At 35.4% G+C, this 24933-nt stretch overlaps 1 protein-coding gene across 2 annotated transcripts in view; it reads right to left on the bottom strand.

Annotated features, from left to right (window-relative positions):
- TET2 (tet methylcytosine dioxygenase 2) overlaps positions 1–24933 on the bottom strand; it is a 130669-nt gene that overhangs the window by 104544 nt on the left and 1192 nt on the right. The window lies entirely within an intron of this gene.

Raw genomic sequence — 24933 nt, 5'->3', positions numbered from 1 at the left:
TTTTTTTTTTTTTGTTCATGCTGCTCAGCTTGTGGAATCTTAGCTCCCCAACCAGGGATCGAACCCAGGCCTGCGGCAGTGAAATCGCAGAGTCCTAACCACCAGACTGTCAGGGAATTCTCAGGAATTTTTAATTTTAATGAAGTACAGCTTAAAAATTATTTCTTTCATGAATCATGTCTTTGGTATTACATCTAAAGAGTCATCATAAATAAATAAATAAATAAAATAAATAAATAGTCACCACCATACCCAATGTCACCTAGGTTTTCTTCTATGTTATCTTCCAGGAGTTTTACAGTTTTGCATTTTACATTTAGGTCTATGATCCATTTTCAGTTAATTTTTGTAAAGAGTGTAAGGTCTATGTCTAGATCTGTTTTGTTGCATATAGATGTCCAGTTGTTTCAGCACCATTTGTTGAAAAGATTGTCTTTGCTCCATTGTACTGCCTTTAGCCTTTGTCAATTGACTATATTTGTATGGGTCTATTTCTGAGCTCTCTATTCTGTTCTATTCATCTGTCTAACCTTTCAATAATCCCACATTGTTGTAGCTCTACAGTAAGATTTGAAGTCAGGTATGTCAATCCTCCAACTCTGTTCTTCTCCAAATATTGTGTTTGAATATTGGGTCTTCTGTCTCTCCATATAAATTTTAGAATCCATTTGTTGATATTCACAAAATCACTTGCTCAGATTTTGACTTTGTGTTGGATCTATAGATCGAATTGGGAAGAACTGACTTGTGGTATGATGTGGTATGTGTGTGTGTGTGTATTCCACACATAATGGAATATTACTCTGCCATTAAGGGGAAAGAAAGGAATAAATTAGTAGTATGGGATCAACAGACACAAACTACTATACATAAAATAGATAAGCAACAAGGATTTGCTATATAGCACAGAGAACAATACTCAATATCTTATAATAACCTACAATGGAAAATAATCTAAAATATATATATATATATGGCTTCCCTGGTGGTGTGGTGGTTGGGAATCTGCCTGCCAATGCAGGGGACACAGGTTCCAGCCCTGGTCCGGGAAGATCCCACATGTCACAGAGCAACTAAGCCTGTGTACCACAACTACTGAGCCCGTGTGCCACAACTACTGAAGCCTGTGCGCCTAGAGCCCATGCTCCGTGAATAGAGAAGCCACTGCAACAAGAAGCCCACACACTGCAATGAAGAGTAGCCCCCACTCACCACAACAAAGAGTAGTGCCTGTTCACAACTAGAGAAAGCCCATGTGCAGCAACGAAGACCCAATACAGTCAAAAATAAATAAATAAAATAAATATAAAAAAAGAAAGAATGTTAAAAATATATAGAGAGATATATAGATAGATAGATGAATCACTTAGTTATATACCTGAAACTAACACATTATTGCAAATCAACTACATTTCAATTTAAAAATATTTTTCTTGTGATGAGAATCCTTAGGACTTGCTCTCCTAACAACTTTCATATATATCATATGGCAGTGTTAATTACATTTACCACATTGTACACTACATCCCTAGCACTTATTTATTTTATAACTGGAAGTTTGTACCTTTTGACTGCTTCATCCAACTTCCCTCCCCCCATCTCCCAGCACTGGTAACCACAAATCTGATTTTTTTCTATGAGTTTGTTTGTTTTTGAAGTATAACTGACCTACAACACTATGTTAGTTCCTATTCCATAACACAGTGATTTGATATTTCTGTGCCTTTCAAACTGATCACCACAATAAGTCTAGTTACAATAGATCACCATACAATGACTATATTCCCCACACTGTACATTTCATACCCATGATTCATTTTGCAACTGAAGTTTGTACCTCTTAATCTCCCTCACATATTTCAGAAAGTGATTGACCTTTGTACATTAACCTTGTACCCTGCAACCTTGCTACAACTGCTTATAAGTTGCAGGAGTTTTTTGTTTTTTTTTTTTTTGGTCAATTATTTCAGATTTTCTGAAGAAGATCATGGAATTTCATGCCTTCTGAGAACAAAGTTTTATTTCTTCTTTTTCAATCAGGATACCTTTCATTTCCTTTCCCTGACTTATTGCATTAGCTAGAACTTCCAGTACTATGTTGTAAAGCAGTAGAGATGACATCCTTGCCTTATTCCTGATCTGAGTGAGAAAACTTTGTGTCTCTCACCATTACGTGTTGATATTAGCTGTAAGGTTTTTTTTACATGTTCTCTAGCAAGTTTAATAAGTTCCCCTCCATTCCTATTTTGCTAAATTTTTATCACAAATAGATGTTGGATGTTGTCAAATGCTTTTCTGCATCTATTGATATGATGATGTGGTGTTTCTTCTTTAGCCTGTTAATGTGGTCAATTACATTAATTGAGTTTTGAATGCTGAACCAGCCTCGCATACCTGGCATAAATCCCATTTGGTTGTGATAATTCTTTTTAGACATTGTGGGATATGATTTGCTAATATTTTGTTGAGGATTTCTAGATCAATATTCATGAGAGATCCTGGTCTATGGTTTTCATTTCTTGTTATATCTTTGTCTAGTTTTGGTACTAGAGTAATGCTGACCTCAAAGAATGAGTTGGAAAGTATTCTCTCTGCTTCTGTTCTCTGACAGAGATTATAGAGAATTGATATAATTTCTTCCTTAAATGTTTGGTAGAATTCATCAGTGAACCCATAAGAAAGGCCTGGTGTTTTCTGTTTTGGGAAATTATTAATTATTGATTTAATTTATTTAATGAATTAGGCCTATTCCGATTATTTAATACTTCTTGTGTGAATTTTGGCAGATTGTGTCTTTCAAGGAATTGGTTGTTTTCATCTAGGTTACCAAATCTGTGCGCACAGAATTGTTTACAGTATTCTTTTGTTATCTTTTTAATGTCCATGACATCTGTAGTGCTGTCTCCTCTCTTGATTTCCTGTTTTCAATTTCATTGATTTCTCCTCTAATTTTTATTTATTTTCTTCTTACTTCGGATTTAATTTGCTCTTCACTTCCTAGTTTTCTGAGATGAAAGCTCAGCTTATTGATTTTAGATTTTTCATTTCCAATTTATGTATTCAATGCTATAAAGTTCCCTCTAAGCATTGTATTCACTGATTTTCCACACATTTTTATAAGTTGTATTTTCATTTACTTCAAAATATTTTTATATTTCCCTTGGGATTCCTTCCTTGACCTATGTGTCATTTAGAAGTATGTTAAATCTCCAAGTGTTTGGGGTATTTTTCAATGGTCTTTCTGTTATTGATTTCTAGTTTAATTCCCTTGTGTTCTGAGAGCAGATATTATATGATTTCTACTATTTTAAACTTGCTAAGGTATTTTTTATGGTCCAGAATATGGTCTATCTTGGTGAATGTTCCATGAGAGCTTGAAAAGAACATGTAATCTGCTATTGTGTAATGAAATAGTCTATAGATGTCAATTATATCCAGTTGATTGATGGTGCTGTTGAGTTCAACTATGTTCTTACTGATTTTCTGCTTGCTGGAGCTGTCCATTTTTGATAGAGGATTGTGAAATTCTCCAACTATAATAGGAGATTCATCTTTTCTTTTTGCAGTTCTACTAGTCTTTGCCTCACTTATTTTGACACTGTTGTTAGATGCATGCACATTAAAGATTATATATTCTCTTGGAGTGTTGACCTCTTTACCATTATGCAATGCCCTTTTTAAGTGTGATAGATTTCTTTGCTCTGCAGTCAGCTCTGTTTGAAATTATTATAGTTACTCCAACTTTTTCTTTTTTTAACAAGTATATTTTATTATTTTTTTTTCTTTTTTTTGGCTGCATCAGGTCTTAGTTGCGGCACGTGGGATCTTTGTTGCAGCATGTGGGATCTTTGTTCCAGCAGGCAGGATCTTTCGTTGCGGTGTGTGAGCTCTTCATTGCAGTGCGTGGGCTCTTCACTGCAGTGCGCAACCTCTCTCTAGTTGTGGCGCATGGGCCCCAGGGCGCATGGACTCTGTAGTTTGTGGCACGTGGGCTCTCCAGTTGAGGCATGTGGGCTCAGTAGTTGTGGCGTGTGGGCATAGTCACCCCGCAGCATGTGGGATCTTAGTTCACCAACCAGGGACCAAACCCGCGTCCCCTCCATTGAAAGGTGGACTCTTAACCACTGGACAACTAGGGAAGTCCCTCCAGCTTTTCTTTTGATTAGTGTTAGAATGACAAATCTTTTTCTATCCCTTTACTTTTAATCACTATGAGTCTTTATATATATTTAAAGTGGGTATCTTGTAGACAATATAGAGTTGGATCTTGTTTTTCAATCCACTCTGATGATCTCTGTTTTTTAATTGGTAAATTTAGACCATTGGTATTTAAGGTGATTATTGATATAGTTGAATTGATATCTGCCATATTTATTATTGTTTTCTAATTGTAGACTTTGCTTTTTCTTCCTATTTTTGTCTTTCACACTTTTTCTTTCTTTTGTGGTTTTCATTGAGCTTTTTATGTTTCCTTTTTCTCTCCTTTCTTAACATATGAGTTACACTTCTTTTTAAACATTTTTTAGTGGTTGCCCTAGAGTTTGCAATATACAACTAATTCAATAAATTTCACTTTCAAATAAAACTATACTGCTTCATGGGTAATGCAAGTACCTTATAATAAAATATTCCTAATTTCACTCTCCTGTCCCTGTATCATTGCTGTCACTTATTTCACTTATACATGAGACTATACATTGTATACTTATATATTTAATTACAACATATATACATTATATATATGCACATATTATGTATATCCATATATACGTGTATATATATATATATATATATACTTGTATATATATATATATATATATATATATAATCTTGCTATTATTTTGAACGAACTGTTATATGTTAGACCAACTAAGAATAATAAAAATAAAAGCTTTTATTTTATCTTCAATTATTTATTCTCCAATGCTCTTCCTTTCTTTATGTAGATCCTGGTTTCTTATCTATGTCATTTTCCTTCTCTGTGAAGAACTTCTTTTAGCATTTCTTATATGGAAGACTACTTGCAACAAATTCCTTCAATTTTTGTTCGTCTGAGAAAGGCTTTATTTCTCCTTCACTTTTGCAGGATAATTTCACAGGGTACAGAATTCTAGGTTGGTGGGTTTTTTCTCTCAATATTTAAAATATCTCCCTCCACTTTATTCTTGCTTGCATGGTGTCTCAGGAGAAGTTGCATGTAATTTTTATCTTTGCTTCTCAATAGGAAACATATTTTTTTCTTCTGGTTTCTTTCAAGAGTTTTTCTTTTTCTTTGATTTTCTGAAGTTTGAATATGATATGTCTATGAGTAGTTTTTTGTTTTTGTTTTGTTTGTTTTTTGGCATTTATCCTGCTTGGTGTCTCTGAACTTCCTGGATATGAGGTTTGGTGTCTGACAGTAACTTGGGGAAATTCTCAGTCACTGCTGCTTCAAATACTGCTTTTGTTTCTCTCTCTCTCTTCCTCCTAGTATTTCCATTTTGCCTACATTACATCATTTATAATTGTTCCACAGTTCTTGGATATTCTGTGTTTTTGTTGTTGTTTTTTTTGTTTGTTTTATTCTCCTGTGTTTTCTTCTCTTTACTTTTCCATTTTGGAAATTTCAATTGTCATATTCTCAAGTTCTGAGATTTTTTCTTCAGTCATATATAGCCTACTCAGGAGTCTCTCAAAGGTACTCTTCATTTCTGTTAGTGTTTTTGACCTGTAGCATTTATTTTTCTTTCTAAAAATTTCCATCTAGGACTTCCCTGTGGCACAGTGGTTAGGAGTCCACCTGCCAATGCAGGGGACATGGGTTCGAGCCCTGGTCCGGAAAGATCCCACATGCCACAGAGCAACTAAGCTTGTGTGCCACAACTACTGAAGCCCGTGCGCCTAGAGCCCGTGCTCTGCAACAAGAGAAGGTACCACAATGAGAAGCCCGCGGACCGCAACAAAGAGTAGCCCCGCTCGCTGTTAAATTATATCCTGTCCATACATGAGTGTGTTAAGAGTTCTCCTAAGGATATGAGCCTGATTTCAAAGATGTTTTAATTTACCATGTAATTAATATCTCAATAAATGGACTTTTGTATTCACTAAGTAGAGAAAATAAATTAGCAAATTTCTTTGAATTTCCTAGACTCATCAACTTTGCATTCTTGCAGCCAATCTGTCATTTTCAAAACTAGACTTTATTTTCTTTACTAACTAAAATGCCTCACTGCTATCTCAAGTCTTTCAATAATCTTGAAATTTTCTTAAAAGTGTAATCCAGGAACTTATCACTTTATTAAATTGTACACAGTAAATAGCCATTTTATGAACATTTTCCTTCAGGGATTAAAGATAGGTAAACTTTTTATCCTTTGTATTGGTGTGCAGAAGTGAACTTCATCTTAAGAACAAAATCTACATTCTTAAGAGGTCTGAAAAGCAGAATTTTTTTTTACAACATCTATTCCCTCAAAGAATATTTAAAGTTTGGTTTATGGAATTAAGACAAAAGTAACTTTGCTCTCTGCTGTTTCACTTTATGATAAACATTTCAGCAAGTAGAAAAACAATCTGTAAGAAACCCTGAATTCAACCTTCAGAGTTCTGAAATGTTTCTCATAAACATACAGGCATCTGAATGCAATACTATTGTTTTTTCCTTGAAAGGAAATAACAAGGTTGCTTACAAAATGCAATGGAACAAATCTTTAATATCTGTGATACGCTGCAAGTAGTCTCACACACACACACAAAGTTCAGTGAAATTTCAGAAAATGTTATCTTGTCCAAGGTTTTCATGTTACAGATAAGGAAACAGTAATAAACTTCCTGCCCAGCATCACAGGAAAAGCTGAAGAACTCATTTAAAGTCAACAATGCATTTCTGCAATACCAAATATGTACTAATCCTGTTTGGCCTGTCTGAGAAACGCATGCTATGAACATATGAAGAAGATGATAAGCCTTGGAAGAAGATTAGAAAATAGACTTCCAAAACAGGTAAAGATATGCATATGAAAATGAATAATGCAATCCAGAAGAAAGCAGCTAACCAACTTCTGTAGGTCATTGTAAATGGGCAAATGTAACATTGGCAGCAAGGACTAGCATCCTTTATCAAGAAACAGCTGTAGCTCAAGAGTTGTACCTTGGTGGCACCAGTATAGAATTTAAGGATTTCAGAAGATGCCTCAGTAAGTTACACTGCGAGGGATTACTGGTTTCTGTTACCTGGCTATATGGTCACATATCATTATGTCAAAAAAAGATATTAAGTCTTAAATCAACTCTTCTCTGATTTCAGAAAGTTCTCTATTTGGAAGAAAATTAAAGAAAGAACTACTCTATCAATTTGTATCTCATTTCACTAGCATCAAGTAGAATATTAATCATTATGGGATTTTATGCTACTAAATCTTTGGAATTAGAATTCTCTACAAGTATTGGTCTACATTCAACAAATAGCTATTGTGGGCTTACAGTGTTCCAGGTACTGTGCTAGACAATGGCAGTAACCCTTTAAACAAAACAGAAATAGAACTCCCACCATGAAACTTACAAATCACACTCAAATTCTACTGGATTTTGAGCCTTTAGTAATAAAAACAATAATGAAAGAAAAATGCACTCAAAACACTATGGATTTACATAAGTTTCCCACCCCCTTTAATGAAAAAAGAAGGTATTACAAAACCTTTGGAAAACTTGAGTTGGAGAATCATCGATCTATAGCTATTTTCCACTATGAAATAAATGTCAAGGATACTTGAACTCAGAAGTAATATTCTGAAGGATATTATCTCATCATGACAGTAGAAGTTAAGAGATATTGAAAACCGTGCCATTTCTCCTAGCTAGAAGGAAGTTGGTAACCACACAACTGAGAGAAAGGAAGCAAAAAGAAGAACATAAGCATTGCTCATCTTTTAGGAGGTTTGAGCTCCAAAAATCTATTTATAAATTAGTTGTTTAAAACTTAAGGTAGCTTTTCAACTCATGTTTATAATTTAAAGTAGCCTTTTAAACACCTAATGTAACTTAAATACTATCCAATTATAATAACATCAGAAAAGAGTACAGTTGCTGATATGCATGATATTTTAGCTCCAAATGTTTCCTTGGTCCTAGAAACTCCTGGGAGATTGTCTCAGCTATGCTGTGTGGATACAAAAGCCTAATTTCACCTATGTGTGCTAAATATATACTTTTATCTGTCTTTAATTTCTGACGGGGAGAAAAACACAACACTGGTAGCCTTAAAGGGAAAAGTAGTAAAATATAAAATTATATCATGGCCCCCCCCTTTATTTTCACCATTTCATTCACTCATACATTCACCAAATATTTATTCAATGCCTACCATGTGCCAGCCACTGTTCTAGGTGCTGAGGTTATATGTGACCCAAACAATGCCTTTGTTCTCAGAACTCACATCTACTGGAGTGAACAGAAAATAATTTTTTTGGGGGGGGCCATGCCTCACAGTATGTGGGACCTTAGTTCCTGGACCAGGGATGGAACCTGTGCCCCCTGCAGTGGAAGCTCAGAGTCCTAACCACTGGACCACCAGGGAATTCCCACAAATTGTTTTTTTTAAAAAAAGCAGCAACAAATACTCTAGTAAGTGATGATAAACCTAATCAAAGAAAATGAGGCAAGGTAAAGTGTGGAAGTTCTGTTAAATGGCTATGGATTTTATTTCTGAAAAACTAACACTCAAAGAGAGATTAGAAGGAAGGGAAGAAGCAACACATTGGATATCTAAACAAAGGCTTTTCCCGGAAGAGAAAACAGCAAGTGCAAAAACCTGGAGGAAAGAGGACGCTCACCTTGTTGTCTGGACAGCAAGAAAGCCATGGAGATTGGAGTGAGGGAAGAGAACTGGCAAGAAATGGAATCAGAAATGTAAATATTGGCCTGAGACCTTGTAGGCCACAAAAAAAACTTTGCCTTTTATTATTGAGTTAAATGGGGATTCATCGATGGCTTTAAGCAGAGGAGAGGCATGATCTGACTTAATTTTTAAATGACTTAATTTTTAAATGATCACTTGAATTTCTGGGTTTGGGTAGAAGACCTCGGTGAGGTAAGGAAGGGAGGGCAAAGGCAGAAGCAGGGAGACCCATTAGGATGACACTGCAATGTTCAAAGTTAGACATGATAGTGGCTTGGAAGAGTGTGGAGATGGTGAAATGATGGGAAATGGTCAGATTCTGGATATATATCAAAGCTAGAGTCAACAGACTTTGTTGAGGGATTGAATATTTTTACCTGTCTCTTCTTTCGCTAAAGTTAGGGAAGTGGGGCTCTTAGGAAAAGATTATGCCCTTATGGATATTGCACTTATTTTAAAAGATTACTAAACAGTGCAAAATAGTGAAATTTGTTTCACCTCCTTTTCTTACTTACCTGTTACTGAGCAGCAAAATAGGAAAAAGATTTGAAGATGAGCAAAGTATCTTCAAGGGCCCAGAAATTACTCAGTCACACCTTAGATCTGCACTGGATGAATCTCTACTGCTAGGAATAATAAGCACAATCACTCACTATGCCTGGGGATTATAATACTGAAGCAAGAGGGGGATACTGAGGGCTTACTACGAAACCACACACACCAAGTTTTGAAAATTAGTCAGTAATGGACTCTAGCACTACTATTATTTTTAAAAGGAGTATAAATAAAGTACCAGTAAAACTATAAATATATGTATATATTATCTAGGTACATATAATATATAGTGTATACACATACATTTTTAAAAGTTGGTTGCACTGTTTCATAGAGATAGAATAGAATGTAATTCTTTATTTCTGTAATTTTTGTACAAAATTTAACTCATTCCATAGAATTTGAGCCACAAAGAGACTGCCATTAAAAAGAATCAATCAGAGGGTATAAGACCTTTTGGAAATTAAAATTCAATTAACATTAAAAAACTCAAAAGAGTTGGGAAAATAAAATATACAGAGAAAACAGGTAGAAAATATGAAAAGAAATACAATAAACAAGAAAAATAAATTGAGGAGGTCCAATGTACAATTTGTGTGAGTTCCATAAAGAGAGAGAAGAAAGAAAGAGACGGGAAGAAATAATCAGAGGTATAATAGAAGAAAAGTTCCTAAAGCTAAACAAAGGGAGTTTTTTCCCAGATTGTACAGGATCATTTAGTGCTGAAAAGGATAAATTTTAAAAGAGTCATTCCTAGATATATTAGGATTTAGATATTCCTGTGACCCTTTACTTTTCTGGTGGGATTTCAGAGCTGAAAAGATAAAGATCAAAATAAGCACTTAAATTTTTTAAAAAGTTATCTAAGAAAGAAGGATCACATTTATTTCAGATATCTTATAACCAACAATGGATGAAAGACAGCAATGCACCAATGTCTCCCAAGTTCTGAGGAAAAATTACTTTGAACCTGGAATCTTATCTTTATTTTATCAATTAGCTCTGAGGAAAAATTCAAGGCATTTTGGACATGCAAGGACTCAGTTTTCCTCCTACACACCAGTTCTGGGAAAAAAATTGGGGGATGTACATCAGTGAAAAGAAAAGAAAAAAAAAGAATCAAATACCGAGAAAGACATGGGACTAAGGCAATAGAGGACCTAACCAGGAGAACAATGAACAGAAACTAAATCAGAATAGAATAATCAGACAGCATAGAGAAGAATGACTTTAAGAAGAAGGTATATTTCATTCACTAAGTGGTATAATTAAGGAATTTGAAAAATCATTGTGATATATATTGTGAGATAAGAATTTTTGCTTTTCCCATTTTACAGATTGGGAAGCTGATTCAGAGAGGCTAAAGCTGCTGTTTTGAGTAAGAACATACACAGTTTATAAGAAGGCAAGTCAGGATTCAAAACTAGATCTTCCTAACTCCAAAAACCAGATTGTTTGATGGCGTCCAGCTGTTTAGAATTGATTGATTCATTAGAAATAATGAGGCAATGTAGATTCCAGGGAAAACAATATGGGAAAAGCAGAAAAAGCTGGAAGAGGGTGGGAGAGAAAGCTCATACAGGCAAGAACACCAAGGAGGAAGAAATTAGTCACAAGGGAACAGAGTGAAAAAAAAAAAATAGGGTGAGGGAAACAGAAATGGAAAGGGGCAAGACAAATGGCCATAGTAAGAAATTCTATAGGGTTTAGTGATAAATTTGCAAATGGGGAGATGTATAGGGACTTCCCTGGTAGTCAAGTGGTTAACAATCTGCCTTCCAATCTGCCTTCCAATGCAGGGGATGCCAGTTCGATCCTGGAGGGAACTAAGATCCCACATGCTGCAGGGCAACTATGCCTGCACCACAACTACTAAACCCAAGCACCACAACTAGAGAGCCCACAAGCCACAGCCAGAGAGCCCACGCTGCAACGAAAGATCCCACATGCCACAACTAAGACCAGAATCAGCCAAAAATAAATATTAAAAAAAAGAACAGTGTAGCTAAGGACACGTTTAAAAAACTAATTCAAAATGTATAGGGAAATTATTTAATCCTATGTCCTGGTTTCTTCCTTAGTAAAATGGGGATAATAACAGCGCCAACAAACATAGAGGTGATGGGGCTATTTCCCTGGTGGTCCAGTGGGTCAGATTCTGAGCTCCCAATGCAGGGAGCCTGGGTTCAATCCCTGGTCGGGGAACTAGATCCCGCATGCATGCCGCAACTAAGAGTTCAAATGACGCAACCAAGAAGTGTGTGTTCTGCAACGGAAGATCTCGCATGCCGCAACTGGGACCCGCCGCAGCCAAAATAAATAAATAAATAAATATTTTAAAAATTAGAGGTGATGTGAGAATTGAATAAGATAATCTCTAGAAATGCCTAGTATGGTGCTAGACACAATGTGAATAATTAGTCAATATTGGCTATTATTAGAATGATAAATATCCTGTTACTCAATTTGAGGCAACTGACTTTACCTTCCCATGCCTCCATTTTTTTCTTATTTGTTAATGCAACAGAGAGTCTCTAAAGTTTTTGTTTTTTGCCAATAACAGTCTATGATTCTGTTTGAAAATGAACTACATTTTTGCAAATCTGACAAATGCTTTATTGAAATGAGGAAGCAAAGGTGGTGGAAATCCAGGTGGCAATATCTTACAAGTAGCTGGAGATGTCTCTAGTTTACATAGCTAGATCTAAAATATAAAAACATATTCAAAAACACACATACATGCACACAGAATCTCTAACCCACAGTCCAGAAAAATCTGTTAAAAGTTCAAAGAAAGATGGATTTTAAAAAGTCCTGGATAATTCGTTACAAGTAGGAAAGAGTTTGAAACAAATCTTATAAATGTTCATAGTTTGTAATAGAGCACTTATTCACTGAAAACTCTATATTCTCTTTATTTATAACATGTTTTCCCCTCACCCTTTTAGGCACTTTTCCATGTTTAAATACACTAGCTTGGTATTTAGTTGTATGGATACCACCACCTTACCATTATTACATATTTTCCAAAATTACCGCTCACATTTCCCCCCCCTTTATTATGATTCTACCAGATAAGAAGGGGGTTTTCCCCTGTATTGTTGTAGATATAAAGCTCTTAAACAAAGTCATTCTATATAAACATATTCAGTGATTTTGAAAAGCATTTTTATATGTGGTAGGATTGGCATATTTTCACAAATAAAACAGAAATAATGGGTGAGAAACAATTTTAAAACCAGAGAAAATGGCAGCTCTAGCTCCAATTGTCTGTTCCCATGCAGGTATGTAGTAATAGTATTAGAGCTGGTTGAGTTGCCATAAAAGCTTCCAAAAGAGTCTGAATCAGCTTGGTTACCAAAGAGAGTGACACTCTTAAGAGCTTTGTCACCTCCAGTCCTTAGTTACTAAAGCACTTCCTCATTTGTCCGAGTTAAAAGCTACTATTTTAAGCTGAAAGTAGAAAACTCCCTTTGGGTGGTAATGATAGTTTAAAATAAACAATTTGGGGGCTGGAGGCAAAGCCTGCTTTAAGTATCTACTCTATTTCCCCTCCAGGCAAGTTTTACTACAATCAGGGCTTTCTTATTCTCTATCAGTATTCATGACCTAGGTCATCAAACAGTTTGTAAGATACAGACCACCCCTACCCCCCCACTGTTACATCACTGGTGTTCAGAATTCTGGAACTGTGTGTGTAAACATTAAAGCCATGTGTGCTTGACCACATGGGAAGGCGTCAGGATGACCTAGGACTCCTACGCAAGAGGGGACACCCTGACGCCAATCTTAACATCACCAAGCCAGCTGTTTGTTAGCTGTTTGTTTTTATGTGTGAGCCCTATGCGACTCAACAGTCTTCTAAAGGGACCATATAAAAACAGTTTACATAAAAGACCCTGGGGATTTTGTGCACCTTCATGATATTTGGAAAAATGCATGGCATCAGTATTTTTAAATTTTATATTCATAGACAGAGGGTTGTATTATGGTTTGTTTAATTAACCATTTCCAGCAATGAGGACTTAACTCATATATCAAAAGTCCAAAACTTTTTGAGTGAGGGCACACACACATGCTCTCAATAGTAGCTGGAAAGAAAAAACAACCTAAACCCCCCACATTGCATCTTGATACATATCTTTCACATTCAATCTACCATTTTGGTATTTTACAATACAGAGACAATTATCAGTCAGTCTCATCTTTATGAAAGAAGCCCATCTTTTGAACAAATCAATGTTTATTGAATGCTTGCCACTTCAGGTGAAACAAAAATACAGGCAAATAAAGTTATACTTAATCCCTTTCTTAGCAAAAATGCATTAATTTACAGTCTTTATCAAATTCTGAGCACTTTCAGCTTATAACCATATATAATTTACTGTCCAATAAAGGCATAAGAAGAGGAGAAAATATTAATGTTCTAATACAGGGTAAGATCACCCTTGTGAAAGCTCAAGAGTGTTCAGACATGGTACTGCTCTTAGTAAGAAAGTATATTCATAAGTAATTTCACACAAACTTTCACTGTTTGGGCCAAGGGTAATTAAGATAAATACACCATCTTCAGGCCAAAACAATGAAAAGCATGCAAATAAAACAATTTTTAATGCCTATAATCTAAATTCACCGCATCTTAATTCAACGTATTAGAAAAGTACAATAACTTATAATGTATTTAGTGGTTATAGGTTATATCTTTTCAAATCCAGAAGGAACCTGTACTCAGTAAGGAAAGATGAAAAATGCCTATCCTCAGATTTCATTGTGTTGGTTAAATGAGTCACTCTTTTGGTAATTTCTTCTAAAAGTGAGCAGATACAGATGTTAAACATCTGAAACTTAAATTTCTAAATCTCCTATGTAAATAATAGATTTGGAGAGATAACCTCTAAATTATACCAGATCTAAACTTCTCTTATACCAAACATTACTTGGTACTTCGTTTATCTCTTGGAGAAAAAAAAAAATCCTTTATTTTTAAAAGTTAAGCAAATTCCTTCCTTTTACAGTACCACATTTCAAAGATTCTGATCTTTCCTCTTTTTAGAAAGATAGTGTAATTAGAAAAAAATATATTCTATGAAAGGAGAGTTCAAAGAGCCCAACTTTTAAAGTAACTACAAGTTCATTTTTTGATTTAATTTCAATTCTCTGTTAGGCTAGAAGGTTTCTATTTTTGGATAATCAATGATGACATCCATCTAAAATGATCCTAAGATGCAATACAAAAAGAACTCAAAATTTACTCATATTTTAAATATTCCAACCAGTCAATTTGCAATTTACAATGAAAAAAAAACATCAGGAAACATATACCAGATACATAGGAGTAGACATAAATTCTTGGTGCTTTAATTTATTAACTTGAGACTTTTTTAAAAATTGATAAATATATATGAAAAATTCTTAAAATCAATATGGAAAAGGAAGAACAATTCCCTAAGTATAGAAATCTAATTTGTTTTTTAAACACCATGTCTTGATATGTAATTTAAAATGGAGAAGGGCTGAGGGAGGTGTGGTGATGAGGCGTTGAAAAGGGAGCTGAGAAGGGATGGGGATGGGTAATGCGGGACTGGATATGGTGGATGATCAAACAATCATTTTCTTGAGTATTCCGTGGTCAGAGTGTCTAGTTGGGCAAGTCAGTTTATGAATTCTCTTGCATCTGAAGGTGCTTACACATGAGAAAATAAACTTAAAAAAAAAGCATTTGTGAGACTGGGTGGCAGGCATGTGCACTTCAGTCACAAGTGGCACTGTAAATTACAACGAAAACCAAGGCACAATTTGCCCACATTTTGCAAAAATCACAAAAAAAGTTTGTCATAACTGGTTCTGTTTGTTGCAGGAGGAAAAAAAAAAAAGAGTAATTCTATATTAAGGCACAGCCTTTGAGGCTTTGGTAGGAAAACTGCATATTGGGTGGATCCTGACCTAGACACCTTGATCCTTGATTCATGACCCCATCAGAGCCAGACAAGGGCTCTCTGACTATGAATTAAACTGTTTGATTCCTCTGCGCCCAGGGACACACAAAGCCTGTACTCTCAGCTGTTACATAAGAGGCTCTGGAATCCCTGGATGGTGTTTGTAAATAGCGCTGCCATGCGCATGGAACCCACGTGTCAAATGTTGACGTGACTGTGTGAAGTGTCAACAAGTTCCGAAGAGAAACCTCCTATTTCTTTTGCCCTAAAAAAAGAGCATGTGGGTGTCAAGGAATTATTTCCAGGGGAGATTTTTTTCTCTCCCTCCATCTCCCACAAAAAAAAAAAAAGTGGGAAGAAGAACTGGAGGAAATGACCAATCTCCATCACTTTTCTTCTTATGTAACTCCTGACATGAGGACATGATCAAAATTAACTGCCTAATTAAATTTAGGGTAAGTTTTGTAATCTCAACAATGCACTCTGAATGCACTTTCTACCTCCTCTCATCAGACTTCTTGTTTTTCTTATTATGAGAGATAGTATTACAACCACTAGAAGGACACTAACCAGGCAAATAGTTTGCAAAGTAACAAATCTCCATCCAAATAAAATTACAATATGACCCTTTCAGAGGAAAGTATCCAATAGCTTTGTTTGGGTGAACAGAAACACAATTTAGTACCTTTTATCATGGGTCTGTGAACAGAAAACAAACTCCATTCCTTAAGGAGGCTAAATTCTTACCAATATTAGAGAAAACTGACAATGTCAACAACTAAGTTTTTTATCCCTAAATATGAAAAGGTGCCCATAATCTTCAGGATTACTTAAAGCACAAGTTATAACAATGTAAAAAAACTGATGCAAACTGTCAGTAGTAAATTAAACTGTTTTTAAAAATACACTGCCTTCAAAAAAAAATCTCAAGCATTTTTTTAGTCATTTTAAAATGCCATGTTCTGTATCTTTTATATACTTGATACAAAATGTTTTTAAATTACATATTAAATATAAGCTGCTGTCTATAAAATGTCCTACTTGAAAAGTATCACATTTAAGAGTAAACAGGTTAAGTTTCAAAATATTGAAAATTTAGTTCCCAAAGTTAACCAAATGTCCTTTCTAATTTTGATTTCCAGTAGACACACATAATTCATAGTCATTTAAAAAGGTAAGTTATTAGCAAAATGTCTACTAGCTTCATTTTCTGCCAATGTTTTTCTCCAAGCTATTATGTGGTAGACAATTCCAAAATTAAAAACCATTTAGGTGATTGGATTGGAATAAGGATAGATGAAATCTAGAATGAAAAGTTTAAAATATGTGCTTTCTTGCTGAAATGTATCTGCTTCTCTTTTTACAAAAACAAATAATGTATGTGTTGAGTATTTTTAGATTGGAAGATTTGTTCTTCCCTCATTTAAAAAATATTTTTCCAGTTTTATTGAGAAATAATTGACATACATCACTGTATGTTCTTCCTTCATGTTTGAAAAGTATCCATTTATGGTAATTTTTCCTCTTATCAATTATGTTTGATACATGAAAATATGAATATAAAGTGAATTAATGTTTTAATAACTGAATTTACTTTTTGAGATGCTCACTCCAATTTTATGAACTATCAGACACTTTATTTGCACAAATGATTTCTTGTTCTGTTACGATGTATGCAGTAAGACAAACAAAAAGCTAATAATCATCCAAACTAATTAGTGGGTGTCCAAAAGTACTCCTTTTAATGCAAAAATCATGAAAGGTTATAAAAGAGCTGACAGAACTTTAGAGCCAATGGCAAATGTGAAAATTCTGTAACTTCAAACAAAAATGGAAAAAGTACTGAAAGAACAAACAGATTAAAAAATAAATTAACAGGAACAAGACAGTAGGTTACAGATGGAATCTGGGTATAGTATCATTGTATTATTTTTAGATTCTGATACTTTACTTTAGAATCAGCACAACTAATAATTAAGGTATTTTTTAATGGGTGTCCTTGTTTCTCAATGCAGGCAGGAAAGAAAAACAGGAGAAATAACTCAGAGATAGACCGTGCTATATCCTCTGGGCTTCACTATCATTATTTAAGCCTTTTTTCCTTTTACACTGCAAGACAAAAAAAAAAAAAAATCAATTTGAGGAGAAATATATAATAAAAACCCACCTTGAGAGTTGGGTGAATAGTTTCCATTGAAGTATAATCTGAACATAGAAACCAGATTTAATACTCTATCAAGAAAAAGACATGACTTGGTAAGGCAGGTTTTAGTAATGGCTAATAAAGCATGACAATAGTAATTAAAATTATCATTACTTTGTGACATCCACAAAATTGTGACAAATCTCAAAATAGCAAAAGTAGCAAATGAAAAACATCAATACTATGTATGGCATATGTTCATGGGAGACCTACTGTCTATGCTTGACATGGGCAAGTCTGCTCTCTCTGAAGAGAGAAGTCCATCAGCAAAAATCCACAGCCCACTGTTTTGAATACAGTGTATCTTTCAATAATAATTATTTATTAAAAGGTAAGCTAAAAATATTTTTTAAAAAATCAAAATATCCCTAATTTGAAAAGGTTTACAATTTTTGGAACCACATTAAATAAAGCAAAGATGGAGTACTACACTCAAATTCAGTGAGCAGCTTTCTGAATATTATAGAGATACTAGTACGAAAATCTACTATCAGCTGAGTTGGTTCAAAAAGTGTTGCAAGAAACAAGAGATGGCAAAAGCAAATAAACTACTCATTTCTCCCATAAGGAAGACCAGACCTATATTCTACCTTATTGCTTTCCATAATAATCACTACATCAACTTCCTGATGGGTCAAAGGTTCTAACATGAGCGTCTAACTTGGGCCTGTCACAAATACACAACAAACATACAAGTAAGTGCTATAATCATACTCTTAAAAGGTATATCTGGGTCATTTCTACAGCTGTTCCTTGAAAAAGTAATGATTACAGCAATTACATAAAGCCAAGACATGTCCCCATTGAGTACAATAACATGTGTACATTATTAAAGCTAAATGCTTCAAGATCATTGGCTTTCCCCCACACTGTTATCAGTCATGGCACCAAGCTATGGGATCCAATGGGCAGCATTCTAATCAGAATAAAAGGGAAAGGAGTATTGCTTAACAAGAAGAATGTTTGGTATCTAGAATTACATAAAGTTAGAAATTCAAATAACACCAACCCCAAGTAATTCACTGTGTGTGTTCAAAATTATGTCCTAATTTCATAGGGTCTAGACCTAAAAATCTGCACTCATTTTACCATTAACAGTCTGTAAAATTCTGTTGGTGTTAGTAAAGACTGTGGCTATTTACCATTAACAGTCTGTAAAATTTTGTTGGTGTTTGTAAAGACTGTGGCTATATGTGGCGAAACATAGAGAGCCATCAACATTCTGATCCTAACTCTTTCCCACTTTGTCTTGGCATCACAAAGAGGCTGCAGACCAGTTTCTTTTCTTAACCCTATTTTACGTGTATATTGTTAATAATGCTGCTATGTATATTCAGGTACAAGTTTTTGTGTAGACAGGTGCATGCACTTTAAGTCTCCTTTTATGACTTTCCCTATATAGCCCACATTATAGCTACATTTTCATCATTAGTGGCAATGAGGCGGTAGAGCATAATGGTCAAAAGACTGGCTCTAGAGACTGACTGGCTAAATTCATAGCCTAGCTAAGCCACGTACTGGCTGTAGGAACTTAGGCAAGTTATTTAATCTCACTGTGTATTAGTTTCTTCTCCAGAGATAGGGATAACAACACCACCTACCTCTAGAGTTGGGATGAGAATTAAATGATATAACTTGCAGTGTCATAAAACATTAAAACAACTTAAAATATTTTTAATGCAAAAGTATTTTAAGCAAAAAAAACACCTTTTGAGTAAACAAAAACCTATATTCTGATGCACATTTTGATAAGACATGGTAGTACAATCACATGATTGATGGAACAGAACTGTGTTAAACTTTTTTGTTTTGGGGGAAAAAAAGGTTTAAAATTATCTGATCATGTGATAAAATGGTACAGAACTAAATATATACATATACAAGTATACAAGTCAAATGGGAAATCTGAGTAAGATTGGTAGACTGTATCAATGTCAGTCTCCTGACTGTGATATTATACTATAGTCTTGCAAAATGTTACCACTGGGGAAAATTGGGCAGAATGTTCATGTTCAATTATTATTATTTCATACAACTGCATATGAATCTACAATTAGCTCAATAAAAATTTCAATCAAAGATATTCCTAGAGCCCGTGCTCCACAACAAGAGAAGCCACGGCAATGAGAAGCCTGAGCACTGCAACGAAGAGCAGACCCCGCTCGCCGCAACCAGAGAAAGCCCACACACAGCAACGAAGACCCAACACAGCCAAAAATAAATAAATAAATAAATTATTTTTTTAAAAAATAAAAATATGCGATCCCAGTATAAATTTACTAAACATCAATCAACTGTATGCTTATAATGACTGGCTTTTATAGGACAACTGCCATAACCTGTAGAAGTTACATTTAAGGAGAAAGCACCATCTTTACTACCATCATCAGCAACACCAACGCCTTTTACATTATTTTTCTTATGCACTTAGAATAGATTACACATTTTCTAATTAAATGACATTTTTTTGCTACTTCTACATCATTTATTAAACCTTTTTTCCCCTCAGCTTTTATTGAGAGTAACTGACATATAACATCATGTAAATTTAAAGTATACAATGCAATGATTTGTAATAGGTATATATTGGGAAATGATTACCACAATAAGGTTACTTAGCACACCCATGACTTCATATCGTTATGATTTTTTGTGTGTGTGATGGAAACTTTTAAGATATACTCTCTTAGCAACTTTCAGGTATACAATACAGTAATGCTAACTACAGTCACCATACTATGCGTTACAACCCAGAACTTATTCATTTTATAACTGGAAATTGGTACCCTTTGACCTCCTTCACCCCCTACCCTCGACCCCCAACTCATTAAATCTTGATTTAGTAATATACCACTGGATTCTACTACAGAATAAAAAGACATAGAAATCAGTGCCTCCCTTCCAACAGACATAAATCTAACTTCAAAAAAAAATTTACAGTATTTTTAGTGAAGCAACCAGTTAATTTTATGTTCTAAATTGTCCTCCAAAAATGCTTCATTCCAATTCATTCATCTTTTTATGTAATCCTCAGATTATGTGGAGCTTGATTTCAAGTCAGTTTGAGGAACAGCCATTAGTGAGTATAAGATATCGATCTCAAAATTCTTAAAACTGCAGGTAGGTTGACATTATCACTGAATTTAATTTTACACAAAATATTAAAAATCCACCTACCATCAATTTATACTTCTTGAAGCCTGGCACATTTAACTGCATTTCATGACAAGTGGAGAAAGCATAAATGGAAGCTGATAGAATTTACTATTTTGGAATGGGCAACCAAAATCCATTTTATTGAGAAAAGATTTTATATCTATCTTAGGTATTTTCTGCAATGTACAACCTAGAATAAGAATAAAATGCTGGAAATAAGCAGATACATACAATCCTTTTTGGCTTGCAGTCACAATGATTCAAGGTGTCTTGCTTTGCACTCTTCCCTTCAGGAACTCTTCTCTCCCACTATACACCAAACCAACAGATGAACTATATAACCTCCTTAAATAATGGCACAGTATTTACAAAGTTTTGGCAGTGAGTCAAAATAGAAATTGGAGATCTAGACCAAGTAAATACTGTATATTTGGCAAAATCATTTGTGGTTGTGTTCTTCAGCACAGTTTCCAAGATAACCACCAACTCTACTTGGCAACCTGACTCTCCCACAGTTAAGGCTCCAACTGTAAAGCTGGCTTGAGAGATATTTTCCTGCTACTGGATTTGGTGCCATTACTACTCTTAAGAACTACTGTGCAATGATGGCATAATAGTTGAGAAAATGTTATTTTGATGAACCAAAACTGACAGCTAGCTGGTCCAAAGTTCTAACCTGCAGGAAACAATTAGAGTAAAACAGTCTACATCGTTGTTTACAAAACAAAGAAGACTCCCTCTAGTAATTGAAGATTGCTAAGACTATTAAAGTCTATTAAGCAATGATAACATCAACAACAAAGACAACAATTAAACTTGTAGAGGCAATTAGGGCATTAAAAAAAGCAGATTTAACATTTTCTAAGTATTAAACATTCTAAAATGTCAAACATCCATAGCTTTTGAGAACATTTTATTTCAAACTAATTTCTTAAGAATTCATATGAATTTACTAACTTGGATTTGGTGCAGTATGAAAAATAAAGTTTCTGCCAGGTGTGCCTGTGAATCATAAGAAGAACTTCTTAATGAGATAAACAAGGAAAGATTGGGCTGGCCAAAAAATTCATTCAGGTTTTTCAGTAACATCTTAAAAAACCCAAACGAACTTTTTGGCCAACCCAATACATTTCAGTAGTGCCATTTGGCTTACAACACTGTGTATGGGTGGAGTCTTGGAGAAGTTGATAGAGAAATTCTAACTGCAACAAGCAAAACCAAAACATTAACTCCACTCTTTGTTACCTAATACAAGTCTAGTGCCCAAACAGAACTTTGGAAGTCTGTCATAACAACTCCCAGGCAGGTGCATTTCACTTGTTCTGGAAGTGATGTTGACCTGCCAATATCTAGGTCCATGCACCACTGAATCAGAATCCTATTAATCCCTCTGGCTCCTGGCATGGACCAACACAATACCAGATCTAATTAGAGCCATAAGAAGAGTTTGGTAAATGTGTGAATTTAAACAAGGCAAGAGACTTCCCTCATTCCAAGTTAATTTCTCATTAACCATTAGTTCAATTTAAAAAATAAGCAGGGGACTTCCCTGGTGGCGCAGTGATTAAGATTCCGTCTGCCAGCACAGGGGACACGGGTTTGAGCCCTGGTTTGGGAAGATCCCACAAGCCGTGGAGCAACTAAGCTCGTGCGCCACAGCTACTGAGCCTGTGCTCTACAGCCCACGAACCACAACTACTGAGCCTGCATGCCACAGCTACTGAAGCCCGCGCGCCTAGAGCCCGTGTTCCACAACAAGGGAAGCCACCGCAATGAGAAGCCTGCGCACCACAACGAAGAGTAGCCCCCACTCACCACAACTAGAGAAGAGCCTGCGTTTAGCAACAAAGACCCAACGCAGCCAAAAATAAATAAATAAATGAATAAATTTATAAAAAATAAGGAGGGCTTCCCTGGTGGCACAGTGGTTAAGAATTCGCCTGCCAATGCAGTGGACACGGTTTTGAGCCCTGGTCCAGGAAGATCCCATATGCCGCGGAGCAACTAAGCCCATGCGCCACAACTACTGAGCCTGCACTCTAGAGCCCGCGAGCCACAACTACTGAAGCCCGAGTGCCACAACTACTGAAGCCTGTGCACCTAGAGCCTGTGCTCTGCAACAAGAGAAACCACTGCACTGAGAAGCGTGCACACCACAAGGAAGAGTAGCCCCCACTTGCCGCAACTAGAGAAAGCCCGCGTGCAGCAACCAAGACCTATTGCAGACAGACATACATACATACATACATACATACATACATACATGAATGAATGAAATTTTTGGAGAATCCAGGTAGTATTGACTCTCACAAATATGGTAAATGAAAAGTTGAGGTTATGTCTTTCATTGTAAAGTATCCCATGCTAATTAAAATAATTTTTCTAGGGCTTCCCTGGTGGCGCAGTGGTTAAGAGTCCGCCTGCCGATGCAGGGGACACAGATTCGTGCCCCGGTCCGGGAAGATCCCACATGCCGCGGAGCGGCTGCGCCCGTGAGCCATGGCCGCTGAGCCTGCGCGTCCGGAGTCTGTGCTCCGCAACAGGAGAGGCCGCAACAGTGAGAGTCCCGCGTATCGCAAAAAAAAAGAAAAAAAAAAATTTCTACTAAAGAAAAAAGTAATATTTTCTTGTTTTGGTGAATAATATGCACATCTCCTCCTTATAATCATTGAAGCCCCTCATACAATATTAATTAGCAGCTATTTTCAGAAAAGAGTCTAAATTGGATGCTGGGAAAGAACAAGCTTTCATAGTCACAGTGAAAATTATTAATCAATGTAGATATCCTTATTTATCAATGTGATATATCTATTATTAGTTGAATAGCCTTAAGACAGTATATACAACATCTGAAAAGTCCCCCAAAAGTAGTTATATACCACTGTTAGCAAAAGAAATTATTTATTTTAAATTCTGAATTGCTGGAATAGTTAACCACAGTTTTCTCAACAAACAGTAAGCATTTGTGCTAAATTCCTAAGTGTTTTCTTTATTATTTAGGACAAATAAGAACTAACCAAATGAGCTGTTTCTATTCCACAGAGATGAGTAATATGTCTCCCTTGTAATCATGCCTCCGATATCAGTGATTAAAGTAAATTTAACTGCTTTTCCAGAGATCAAAATACAAGGAGTTACAAAGTGAACTACTGAGGACAAATAGTTTTGGAAATCCAATTTATGGAGTAATGTCCATTACTGTGCTTTTTCCCTCTGTCCATCTTTTAATCATGTCCATGCCCTCTAAACTTGTTTGACTTTCCAGTCTTTCACTAACACTTCTCTGCTTGATAACATTTAAAATACCAGTATTTATTGTGTTGAAATTTATATTTTACTTCAAACCTATTACAAAACACACATGCAAACATGGAAAAGAATATAACTCCCCTCCAGTATTTCAACTTTTCATTAAAATGCAAATATAATGATTTTCATTAGCCAGGCAACAATACCCACAGTCTTAAATCAAACCCAACCCAACCCAATCCAACCCAATTATCTTTTCTATGTACATTCCAACTATTCCTAAGATATATTCTTCCTCTTATGTTGGATCATTTGTTGATGAATACTTTTAGATTTGTATTTGCCATTATTATCCCTGATTGGAGAGGGAAAAGCACAGTGTGTGACTCGAGATTTTAAATTTTGGATATATCCTACTCCCTAGACAGACAAATATAAAAATACTTCACTAAATTTTCAACAACTGGAAAATGATCCTTTTTCAATTCCTAAACACTACAAGAAGGAAGAAAACTGACTCAATGCAATTAAAAGTATATCATGAGGGTAACAGCCAGTAAATTTCACTTATATTTCACATTCGACCTTCTCAGCAGTCTATCCAGCCCACGCTTTATTTGCCATAGGTAGAAAAGTCTCCATAGAAACTTAGCTTAATATCGCTAGACGAGCAGCCCCAATGAAAGAGATTCAGCAAGATTCATGTGTGTAAAAAGGAGGAAGAGGAGAAAGAGGAGAAAAGGAAGAGGACGAAGGGGAAGAAAGGGGAAGAGGAAGAAGTAGAAGAGGAAAGAGGATGAGGAGAAAAGAGACACAGAGAAAAGCAGAGAGAGAAAAGACCAAAGAAAAGAGAGCAGCCAAGAAGGAAAGATAAATTTGGATGGGACTGTTAGAAATCTGCTCTCTACGTCTCTGTTTCTTTACTGGGATTGGGTTTCATTTCTTTCGGCGCCCCTGAC

This window comes from Neophocaena asiaeorientalis, unplaced genomic scaffold (genome assembly GCF_003031525.2).
Source record: "Neophocaena asiaeorientalis asiaeorientalis breed wild unplaced genomic scaffold, Neophocaena_asiaeorientalis_V1.1 scaffold676, whole genome shotgun sequence".
Classification (NCBI taxonomy): domain Eukaryota; kingdom Metazoa; phylum Chordata; class Mammalia; order Artiodactyla; family Phocoenidae; genus Neophocaena; species Neophocaena asiaeorientalis.
The sequence above is the reverse complement of the archived record's forward strand: the minus strand, read 5'-3'. Positions and strand labels throughout refer to the sequence as shown.